The sequence below is a fragment of the Oncorhynchus keta genome, chromosome 1 (assembly GCF_023373465.1).
Source record: "Oncorhynchus keta strain PuntledgeMale-10-30-2019 chromosome 1, Oket_V2, whole genome shotgun sequence".
Taxonomy (NCBI): Eukaryota; Metazoa; Chordata; class Actinopteri; order Salmoniformes; family Salmonidae; genus Oncorhynchus; species Oncorhynchus keta.
This window is the reverse complement of record NC_068421.1, coordinates 6,005,462-6,015,461: the sequence shown is the minus strand read 5'-3', so window position 1 is coordinate 6,015,461 and position 10,000 is coordinate 6,005,462. Positions and strand designations below refer to the sequence as shown.

The following is a 10,000-nucleotide window of genomic DNA, read 5'->3' as shown; positions in this document are numbered from 1 at the left end:
GTATAGTTCACCCAGGTGAGGTATATAACAGGTGGGGAGTATAGTTCACCCAGGTGAGGTATATAACAGGTGGGGGAGTATAGTTCACCCAGGTGAGGTATATAACAGGTGGGGAGTATAGTTCACCCAGGTGAGGTATATAACAGGTGGGGAGTATAGTTCACCCAGGTGTGGTATATACGTGGTGGGGGTGTATAGTTCACCCAGGTGTGGTATATACGTGGTGGGGGTGTATAGTTCACCCAGGTGAGGTATATAACAGGTGGGGGAGTATAGTTCACCCAGGTGAGGTATATAACAGGTGGGGGAGTATAGTTCACCCAGGTGAGGTATATAACAGGTGGGGAGTATAGTTCACCCAGGTGAGGTATATAACAGGTGGGGGAGTATAGTTCACCCAGGTGAGGTATATAACAGGTGGGGAGTATAGTTCACCCAGGTGTGGTATATACGTGGTGGGGGTGTATAGTTCACCCAGGTGTGGTATATACGTGGTGGGGGTGTATAGTTCACCCAGGTGAGGTATATAACAGGTGGGGGTGTATAGTTCACCCAGGTGAGGTATATAACAGGTGGGGGAGTACAGTTCACCCAGGTGAGGTATATAACAGGTGGGGGAGTATAGTTCACCCAGGTGAGGTATATAATAGGTGGGGGAGTATAGTTCACCCAGGTGAGGTATATACATGGTGGGGAAGTATAGTTCACCCAGGTGAGGTATATACATGGTGGGGGAGTATAGATCACCCAGGTGAGGTATATAACAGGTGGGGGAGTATAGTTCACCCAGGTGAGGTATATAACAGGTGGGGAAGTATAGTTCACCCAGGTGAGGTATATAACAGGTGGGGGAGTATAGTTCACCCAGGTGAGGTATATAACAGGTGGGGAAGTATAGTTCACCCAGGTGAGGTATATAACAGGTGGGGGAGTATAGTTCACCCAGGTGAGGTATATAACAGGTGGGGGAGTATAGATCACCCAGGTGAGGTATATAACAGGTGGGGGAGTATAGTTCACCCAGGTGAGGTATATACGTGGTGGGGGTGTATAGTTCACCCAGGTGAGGTATATAACAGGTGGGGGAGTATAGTTCACCCAGGTGAGGTATATAACAGGTGGGGAAGTATAATTCACCCAGGTGAGGTATATAACAGGTGGGGGAGTATAGTTCACCCAGGTGAGGTATATACGTGGTGGGGGAGTATAGTTCACCCAGGTGAGGTATATAACAGGTGGGGGAGTATAGTTCACCCAGGTGAGGTATATACGTGGTGGGGGAGTATAGTTCACCCAGGTGAGGTATATAACAGGTGGGGGAGTATAGTTCACCCAGGTGAGGTATATACGTGGTGGGGGAGTATAGTTCACCCAGGTGAGGTATATAACAGGTGGGGGAGTATAGTTCACCCAGGTGAGGTATATAACAGGTGGGGGAGTATAGATCACCCAGGTGAGGTATATAACAGGTGGGGGACTATAGTTCACCCAGGTGAGGTATATAACAGGTGGGGGAGTATAGTTCACCCAGGTGAGGTATATAACAGGTGGGGAAGTATAGTTCACCCAGGTGAGGTATATAACAGGTGGGGGAGTATAGTTCACCCAGGTGAGGTATATAACAGGTGGGGGAGTATAGTTCACCCAGGTGAGGTATATACATGGTGGGGGAGTATAGTTCACCCAGGTGAGGTATATACGTGGTGGGGGTGTATAGTTCACCCAGGTGAGGTATATAACAGGTGGGGGAGTATAGTTCACCCAGGTGAGGTATATAACAGGTGGGGGAGTATAGATCACCCAGGTGAGGTATATAACAGGTGGGGGACTATAGTTCACCCAGGTGAGGTATATAACAGGTGGGGGAGTATAGTTCACCCAGGTGAGGTATATAACAGGTGGGGAAGTATAGTTCACCCAGGTGAGGTATATAACAGGTGGGGGAGTATAGTTCACCCAGGTGAGGTATATAACAGGTGGGGGAGTATAGTTCACCCAGGTGAGGTATATACATGGTGGGGGAGTATAGTTCACCCAGGTGAGGTATATACGTGGTGGGGGTGTATAGTTCACCCAGGTGAGGTATATAACAGGTGGGGGAGTATAGTTCACCCAGGTGAGGTATATAACAGGTGGGGGAGTATAGTTCACCCAGGTGAGGTATATAACAGGTGGGGGAGTATAGTTCACCCAGGTGAGGTATATAACAGGTGGGGGAGTATAGTTCACCCAGGTGAGGTATATAACAGGTGGGGGAGTATAGTTCACCCAGGTGAGGTATATAACAGGTGGGGGAGTATAGTTCACCCAGGTGTGGTATATACGTGGTGGGGGTGTATAGTTCACCCAGGTGTGGTATATACGTGGTGGGGGTGTATAGTTCACCCAGGTGAGGTATATAACAGGTGGGGGAGTATAGTTCACCCAGGTGAGGTATATAACAGGTGGGGGAGTATAGTTCACCCAGGTGAGGTATATAACAGGTGGGGGAGTATAGTTCACCCAGGTGAGGTATATAACAGGTGGGGCAGTATAGTTCACCCAGGTGAGGTATATAACAGGTGGGGGAGTATAGTTCACCCAGGTGAGGTATATAACAGGTGGGGGAGTATAGTTCACCCAGGTGTGGTATATACGTGGTGGGGGTGTATAGTTCACCCAGGTGTGGTATATACGTGGTGGGGGTGTATAGTTCACCCAGGTGAGGTATATAACAGGTGGGGGTGTATAGTTCACCCAGGTGAGGTATATAACAGGTGGGGGAGTACAGTTCACCCAGGTGAGGTATATAACAGGTGGGGGAGTATAGTTCACCCAGGTGAGGTATATAACAGGTGGGGGAGTATAGTTCACCCAGGTGTGGTATATACGTGGTGGGGAAGTATAGTTCACCCAGGTGAGGTATATACATGGTGGGGGAGTATAGATCACCCAGGTGAGGTATATAACAGGTGGGGGAGTATAGTTCACCCAGGTGAGGTATATAACAGGTGGGGAAGTATAGTTCACCCAGGTGAGGTATATAACAGGTGGGGGAGTATAGTTCACCCAGGTGAGGTATATAACAGGTGGGGAAGTATAGTTCACCCAGGTGAGGTATATAACAGGTGGGGGAGTATAGTTCACCCAGGTGAGGTATATAACAGGTGGGGGAGTATAGATCACCCAGGTGAGGTATATAACAGGTGGGGGAGTATAGTTCACCCAGGTGAGGTATATACGTGGTGGGGGTGTATAGTTCACCCAGGTGAGGTATATAACAGGTGGGGGAGTATAGTTCACCCAGGTGAGGTATATAACAGGTGGGGAAGTATAGTTCACCCAGGTGAGGTATATAACAGGTGGGGGAGTATAGTTCACCCAGGTGAGGTATATACATGGTGGGGGAGTATAGTTCACCCAGGTGAGGTATATAACAGGTGGGGGAGTATAGTTCACCCAGGTGAGGTATATAACAGGTGGGGGAGTATAGATCACCCAGGTGAGGTATATAACAGGTGGGGGAGTATAGTTCACCCAGGTGAGGTATATACATGGTGGGGGAGTATAGATCACCCAGGTGAGGTATATACATGGTGGGGGAGTATAGTTCACCCAGGTGAGGTATATACATGGTGGGGGAGTATAGATCACCCAGTTGAGGTATATACATGGTGGGGGAGTATAGTTCACCCAGGTGAGGTATATACGTGGTGGGGGTGTATAGTTCACCCAGGTGAGGTATATAACAGGTGGGGGAGTATAGTTCACCCAGGTGAGGTATATACATGGTGGGGGAGTATAGATCACCCAGTTGAGGTATATACATGGTGGGGGAGTATAGTTCACCCAGGTGAGGTATATACGTGGTGGGGGTGTATAGTTCACCCAGGTGAGGTATATAACAGGTGGGGGAGTATAGTTCACCCAGGTGAGGTATATAACAGGTGGTGAAGTATAGTTCACCCAGGTGAGGTATATAACAGGTGGGGGAGTATAGTTCACCCAGGTGAGGTATATAACAGGTGGGGGAGTATAGTTCAACCAGGTGAGGTATATAACAGGTGGGGGAGTATAGTTCACCCAGGTGAGGTATATAACAGGTGGGGGAGTATAGTTCACCCAGGTGAGGTATATACATGGTGGGGAAGTATAGTTCACCCAGGTGAGGTATATAAACAGGTGGGGGAGTATAGTTCATCCAGGTGAGGTATATAACAGGTGGAGGAGTATAGTTCACCCAGGTGAGGTATATAATAGGTGGAGGAGTATAGTTCACCCAGGTGAGGTATATAACAGGTGGGGGAGTATAGTTCACCCAGGTGAGGTATATACGTGGTGGGGGAGTATAGTTCACCCAGGTGAGGTATATAACAGGTGGGGGAGTATAGATCACCCAGGTGAGGTATATAACAGGTGGGGGAGTATAGTTCACCCAGGTGAGGTATATAACAGGTGGGGGAGTATATTTCACCCAGGTGAGGTATATACGTGGTGGGGGTGTATAGTTCACCCAGGTGAGGTATATAACAGGTGGGGGAGTATAGTTCACCCAGGTGAGGTATATAACAGGTGGGGGAGTATAGTTCACCCAGGTGAGGTATATAACAGGTGGGGGACTATAGTTCACCCAGGTGAGGTATATAACAGGTGGGGGAGTATAGTTCACCCAGGTGAGGTATATAACAGGTGGGGAAGTATAGTTCACCCAGGTGAGGTATATAACAGGTGGGGGAGTATAGTTCACCCAGGTGAGGTATATAACAGGTGGGGGAGTATAGTTCACCCAGGTGAGGTATATAACAGGTGGGGGAGTATAGTTCACCCAGGTGAGGTATATAACAGGTGGGGGAGTATAGTTCACCCAGGTGAGGTATATACGTGGTGGGGGTGTATAGTTCACCCAGGTGAGGTATATAACAGGTGGGGGTGTATAGTTCACCCAGGTGAGGTATATAACAGGTGGGGGAGTATAGATCACCCAGGTGAGGTATATACATGGTGGGGGAGTATAGTTCACCCAGGTGACTGTTTCATTCAGTAGCAGGTATTTCAGTAGAAGGTATTTCGGTAGCAGGTATTTCAGTAGAAGGTATTTCAGTAGAAGGTATTTCAGTAGAAGGTGTTTCAGTAGCAGGTGTTTCAGTAGAAGGTGTTTCATTCAGTAGCAGGTATTTCAGTAGAAGGTATTTCGGTAGCAGGTGTTTCAGTAGCAGGTGTTTCAGTAGAAGGTGTTTCAGTAGAAGGTGTTTCAGTAGAAGGTGTTTCAGTAGCAGGTGTTTCAGTAGAAGGTGTTTCAGTAGAAGGTGTTTCAGTAGAAGGTGTTTCAGTAGCAGGTGTTTCAGTAGAAGGTATTTCAGTAGAAGGTGTTTCAGTAGCAGGTGTTTCAGTAGCAGGTGTTTCAGTAGAAGGTATTTCAGTAGAAGGTGTTTCAGTAGCAGGTGTTTCAGTAGAACGTATTTCAGTAGAAGGTGTTTCAGTAGAAGGTGTTTCAGTAGCAGGTGTTTCAGTAGCAGGTGTTTCAGTAGAAGGTGTTTCAGTAGAAGGTGTTTCAGTAGAAGGTGTTTCAGTAGAAGGTGTTTCAGTAGAAGGTGTTTCAGTAGCAGGTGTTTCAGTAGAAGGTATTTCAGTAGAAGGTGTTTCAGTAGCAGGTGTTTCAGTAGCAGGTGTTTCAGTAGAAGGTGTTTCATTCAGTAGCAGGTGTTTCAGTAGAAGGTGTTTCAGTAGAAGGTGTTTCATTCAGTAGCAGGTATTTCAGTAGAAGGTATTTCGGTAGCAGGTGTTTCAGTAGCAGGTGTTTCAGTAGAAGGTGTTTCAGTAGAAGGTGTTTCAGTAGAAGGTGTTTCAGTAGCAGGTGTTTCAGTAGAAGGTGTTTCATTCAGTAGCAGGTGTTTCAGTAGAAGGTGTTTCAGTAGAAGGTATTTCAGTAGAAGGTGTTTCAGTAGCAGGTGTTTCAGTAGAAGGTATTTCAGTAGCAGGTGTTTCAGTAGCAGGTGTTTCAGTAGAAGGTGTTTCAGTAGAAGGTGTTTCAGTAGCAGGTGTTTCAGTAGAAGGTGTTTCAGTAGAAGGTGTTTCATTCAGTAGCAGGTATTTCAGTAGAAGGTATTTCATTCAGTAGCAGGTATTTCAGTAGAAGGTATTTCGGTAGCAGGTGTTTCAGTAGCAGGTGTTTCAGTAGCAGGTGTTTCAGTAGAAGGTGTTTCAGTAGAAGGTGTTTCAGTAGCAGGTGTTTCAGTAGAAGGTGTTTCAGTAGAAGGTGTTTCAGTAGAAGGTGTTTCAGTAGAAGGTGTTTCAGTAGAAGGTGTTTCAGTAGAAGGTGTTTCAGTAGAAGGTGTTTCAGGTATTTCAGTAGAAGGTGTTTCAGTAGAAGGTGTTTCAGTAGAAGGTGTTTCAGTAGAAGGTGTTTCAGTAGCAGGTATTTCAGTAGAAGGTGTTTCAGTAGAAGGTGTTTCAGTAGAAGGTATTTCAGTAGAAGGTGTTTCAGTAGAAGGTATTTCAGTAGCAGGTGTTTCAGTAGAAGGTGTTTCAGTAGAAGGTGTTTCAGTAGAAGGTGTTTCAGTAGAAGGTATTTCAGTAGAAGGTGTTTCAGTAGAAGGTGTTTCAGTAGAAGGTATTTCAGTAGCAGGTATTTCAGTAGAAGGTGTTTCAGTAGAACGTATTCCAGTAGAAGGTATTTCAGTAGAAGGTATTTCAGTAGAAGGTATTTCAGTAGTTAGAGGTACTAGATGTATTTCATTGAGGTAGTTTGCATGCTGCATCAAGTCTTTTCCTGACTCTGTAATTAGTGGTCAGTCTGTACTATAGTGATCCTGGGTTCACTTTACTGTGCTGTGAAAATCTCTCCATTTTATTTTAGGCTCCACGTATGTGCAGAGCTCGTGTAGTACAACATGTCTCTGTTTTGATCCGTGTGCTTTCTGTTGTAGTTGAACTCAGCTCTTATCAGATTGCCTGGAACTGTGAGGGTTGGTGAGGTGTTAAGGTGGACTGGAGGATGTGATCTGTATCAGCCTGTTAAGGTGGACTGGAGGATGTGATCTGTATCAGCCTGTTAAGGTGGACTGGAGGATGTGATCTGTATCAGCCTGTTAAGGTGGACTGGAGGATGTGATCTGTATCAGCCTGTTAAGGTGGACTGGAGGATGTGATCTGTATCAGCCTGTTAAGGTGGACTGGAGGATGTGATCTGTATCAGCCTGTTAAGGTGGACTGGAGGATGTGATCTGTATCAGCCTGTTAAGGTGGACTGGAGGATGTGATCTGTATCAGCCTGTTAAGGTGGACTGGAGGATGTGATCTGTATCAGCCTGTTAAGGTGGACTGGAGGATGTGATCTGTATCAGCCTGTTAAGGTGGACTGGAGGATGTGATCTGTATCAGCCTGTTAAGGTGGACTGGAGGATGTGATCTGTATAAGCCTGTTAAGGTGACCTGGAGAAGTTTAACTGTAAGGGTTGGTGAGGTGTTAAGGTAGCCTGGAGGAGTTGTAACAAAGAGACAACAAAGATAAATAGAAAGAGAGATACAAAGAGAGATAGAGAGATAGAAAGATAGAGAGAGAGAACAAAGTAGCCCAGTCAACGAGACCCATCTACCTCTAGTAGCCCAGCCAACCAGAACCATCTACCTGTAGTAGCCCAGCCAACCAGACCCATCTACCTCTAGTAGCCCAGTCAACCAGACCCATCTACCTCTAGTAGCCCAATCAACCAGACCCATCTACTTCTAGTAGCCCAGTCAACCAGACCCATCGACCTCTAGTAGCCCAGTCAACCAGACCCATCGACCTCTAGTAGCCCAGCCAACCAGACCCATCTACCTCTAGTAGCCCAGCCAACCAGACCCATCTACCTCTAGTAGCCCAGTCAACCAGACCCATCTACCTCTAGTAGCCCAGCCAACCAGACCCATCGACCTCTAGTAGCCCAGCCAACCAGACCCATCTACCTCTAGTAGCCCAGCCAACCAGACCCATCTACCTCTAGTAGCCCAGCCAACCAGACCCATCTACTTCTAGTAGCCCAGTCACCAGACCCATCTACCTCTAGTAGCCCAGCAACCAGACCCATCGACCAGTAGCCCATCTATCTACCTCTAGTAGCCCAGCCAACCAGACCCATCTACCTCTAGTAGCCCACCCAGACCCATCGACCTCTAGTAGCCCAGCCAACCAGACCCATCTACCTCTAGTAGCCCAGTCAACGAGACCCATCTACCTCTAGTGGCCCAGCCAACCAGACCCATCTACCTCTAGTAGCCCAGTCAACAAGAGCCATCGACCTCTAGTAGCCCAGCCAACCAGAACCATCTACCTCTAGTAGCCCAGCCAACCAGACCCATCTACCTCTAGACCCATCTAAGAGCCATCGACCTCTAGTAGCCCAGCCAAACCATCTACCTCTAGTAGCCCAGCCAACCAGACCCATCTACCTCTAGTAGCCCAGCCAACCAGAGCCATCGACCTCTAGTAGCCCAGCCAACCAGACCCATCTACCTCTAGTAGCCCAGCCAACTTACATCAGACCGGTATTCAACAGCAGGCCCTACCATACTACCCCCCTAAAGCAGACCAGTGGTCAGCTGGGGTGTAGTCATTATTTCAAACCGTAGCAAACAGTTTCAAAGGGGAAACGTTTTGCAACAAAAAATGAGAGCTTTTATTGGACAAATTCAGGTAGGTCCCTACCCGTTGGTTTGAGGATTCCTGATTTCCTTCGTATTCCCCGCTGCCTCTGGGAATGTTCTAAACCAGGTGTGTGATGTCGCTAGGTGTGTGATGTCGCTAGGTGTGTGATGTCGCTAGGTGTGTGATGTCGCTAGGTGTGTGATGTCGCTAGGTGTGTGATGTCGCTAGGTGTGTGATGTCACCAGGTGTGTGATGTCACTAGGTGTGTGATGTCGCTAGGTGTGTGATGTCGATAGGTGTGTGATGTCGCTAGGTGTGTGATGTCACTAGGTGTGTGATGTCGCTAGGTGTGTGATGTCGCTAGGTGTGTGATGTCGCTAGGTGTGTGATGTCGCTAGGTGTGTGATGTCGCTAGGTGTGTGATGTCACCAGGTGTGTGATGTCACTAGGTGTGTGATGTCGCTAGGTGTGTGATGTCGCTAGGTGTGTGATGTCGCTAGGTGTGTGATGTCGCTAGGTGTGTGATGTCACTAGGTGTGTGATGTCGCTAGGTGTGTGATGTCGCTAGGTGTGATGTCGCTAGGTGTGTGATGTCACTAGGTGTGTGATGTCACTAGGTGTGTGATGTTGTGTGATGTCGTAGGTGTGTGATGTCACCAGGTGTGTGATGTCACTAGGTGTGTGATGTCGTGTCGCTAGGTGTGTGATGTCGCTAGGTGTGTGATGTGTGATGTCTAGGTGTGTGATGTTGCTAGGTGTGTGATGTCACCAGGTGTGTGATGTCACTAGGTGTGTGATGTCACTAGGTGTGTGATGTCACCAGGTGTGTGATGTCACTAGGTGTGTGATGTCACTAGGTGTGTGATGTCACTAGGTGTGTGATGTCACTAGGTGTGTGATGTCACTAGGTGTGTGATGTCACTAGGTGTGTGATGTCACTAGGTGTGTGATGTCACTAGGTGTGTGATGTCACTAGGTGTGTGATGTCACTAGGTGTGTGATGTCACTAGGTGTGTGATGTCGCTAGGTGTGTGATGTCACTAGGTGTGTGATGTCAGGTGTGTGATGTCACTAGGTGTGTGATGTCACTAGGTGTGTGATGTCGCTAGGTGTGTGATGTTGCTAGGTGTGTGATGTCACTAGGTGTGTGATGTCACTAGGTGTGTGATGTCGATAGGTGTGTGATGTCACTAGGTGTGTGATGTCGCTAGGTGTGTGATGTCACTTGGTGTGTGATGTCGCTAGGTGTGTGACGTCGCTAGGTGTGTGATGTCACCAGGTGTGTGATGTCGCAAGGTGTGTGATGTCGCTAGGTGTGTGATGTCACTAGGTGTGTGATGTCACGTAGGCAAGGACAGTTCCTTAGAACTGGTCTATATATTTCCCCCGGGAAGC

General features: G+C 47.6%; 1 protein-coding gene and 1 long non-coding RNA gene across 2 annotated transcripts in view; one reads left to right on the top strand and one right to left on the bottom strand.

Moving 5' to 3' along the window:
• rasgrp4 (RAS guanyl releasing protein 4) overlaps nucleotides 1–10,000 on the top strand; it is a 77,879-nt gene that overhangs the window by 5,127 nt on the left and 62,752 nt on the right. The gene's annotated exons all lie outside the window — the stretch shown is intronic.
• Nucleotides 7,635–7,881, bottom strand: LOC127909880 (uncharacterized). Its single transcript, XR_008072828.1, has 3 exons — nucleotides 7,863–7,881; nucleotides 7,703–7,798; nucleotides 7,635–7,670 (listed from the first exon to the last, which is right to left on the bottom strand). It is a non-coding gene; the product is annotated as an uncharacterized LOC127909880 (long non-coding RNA).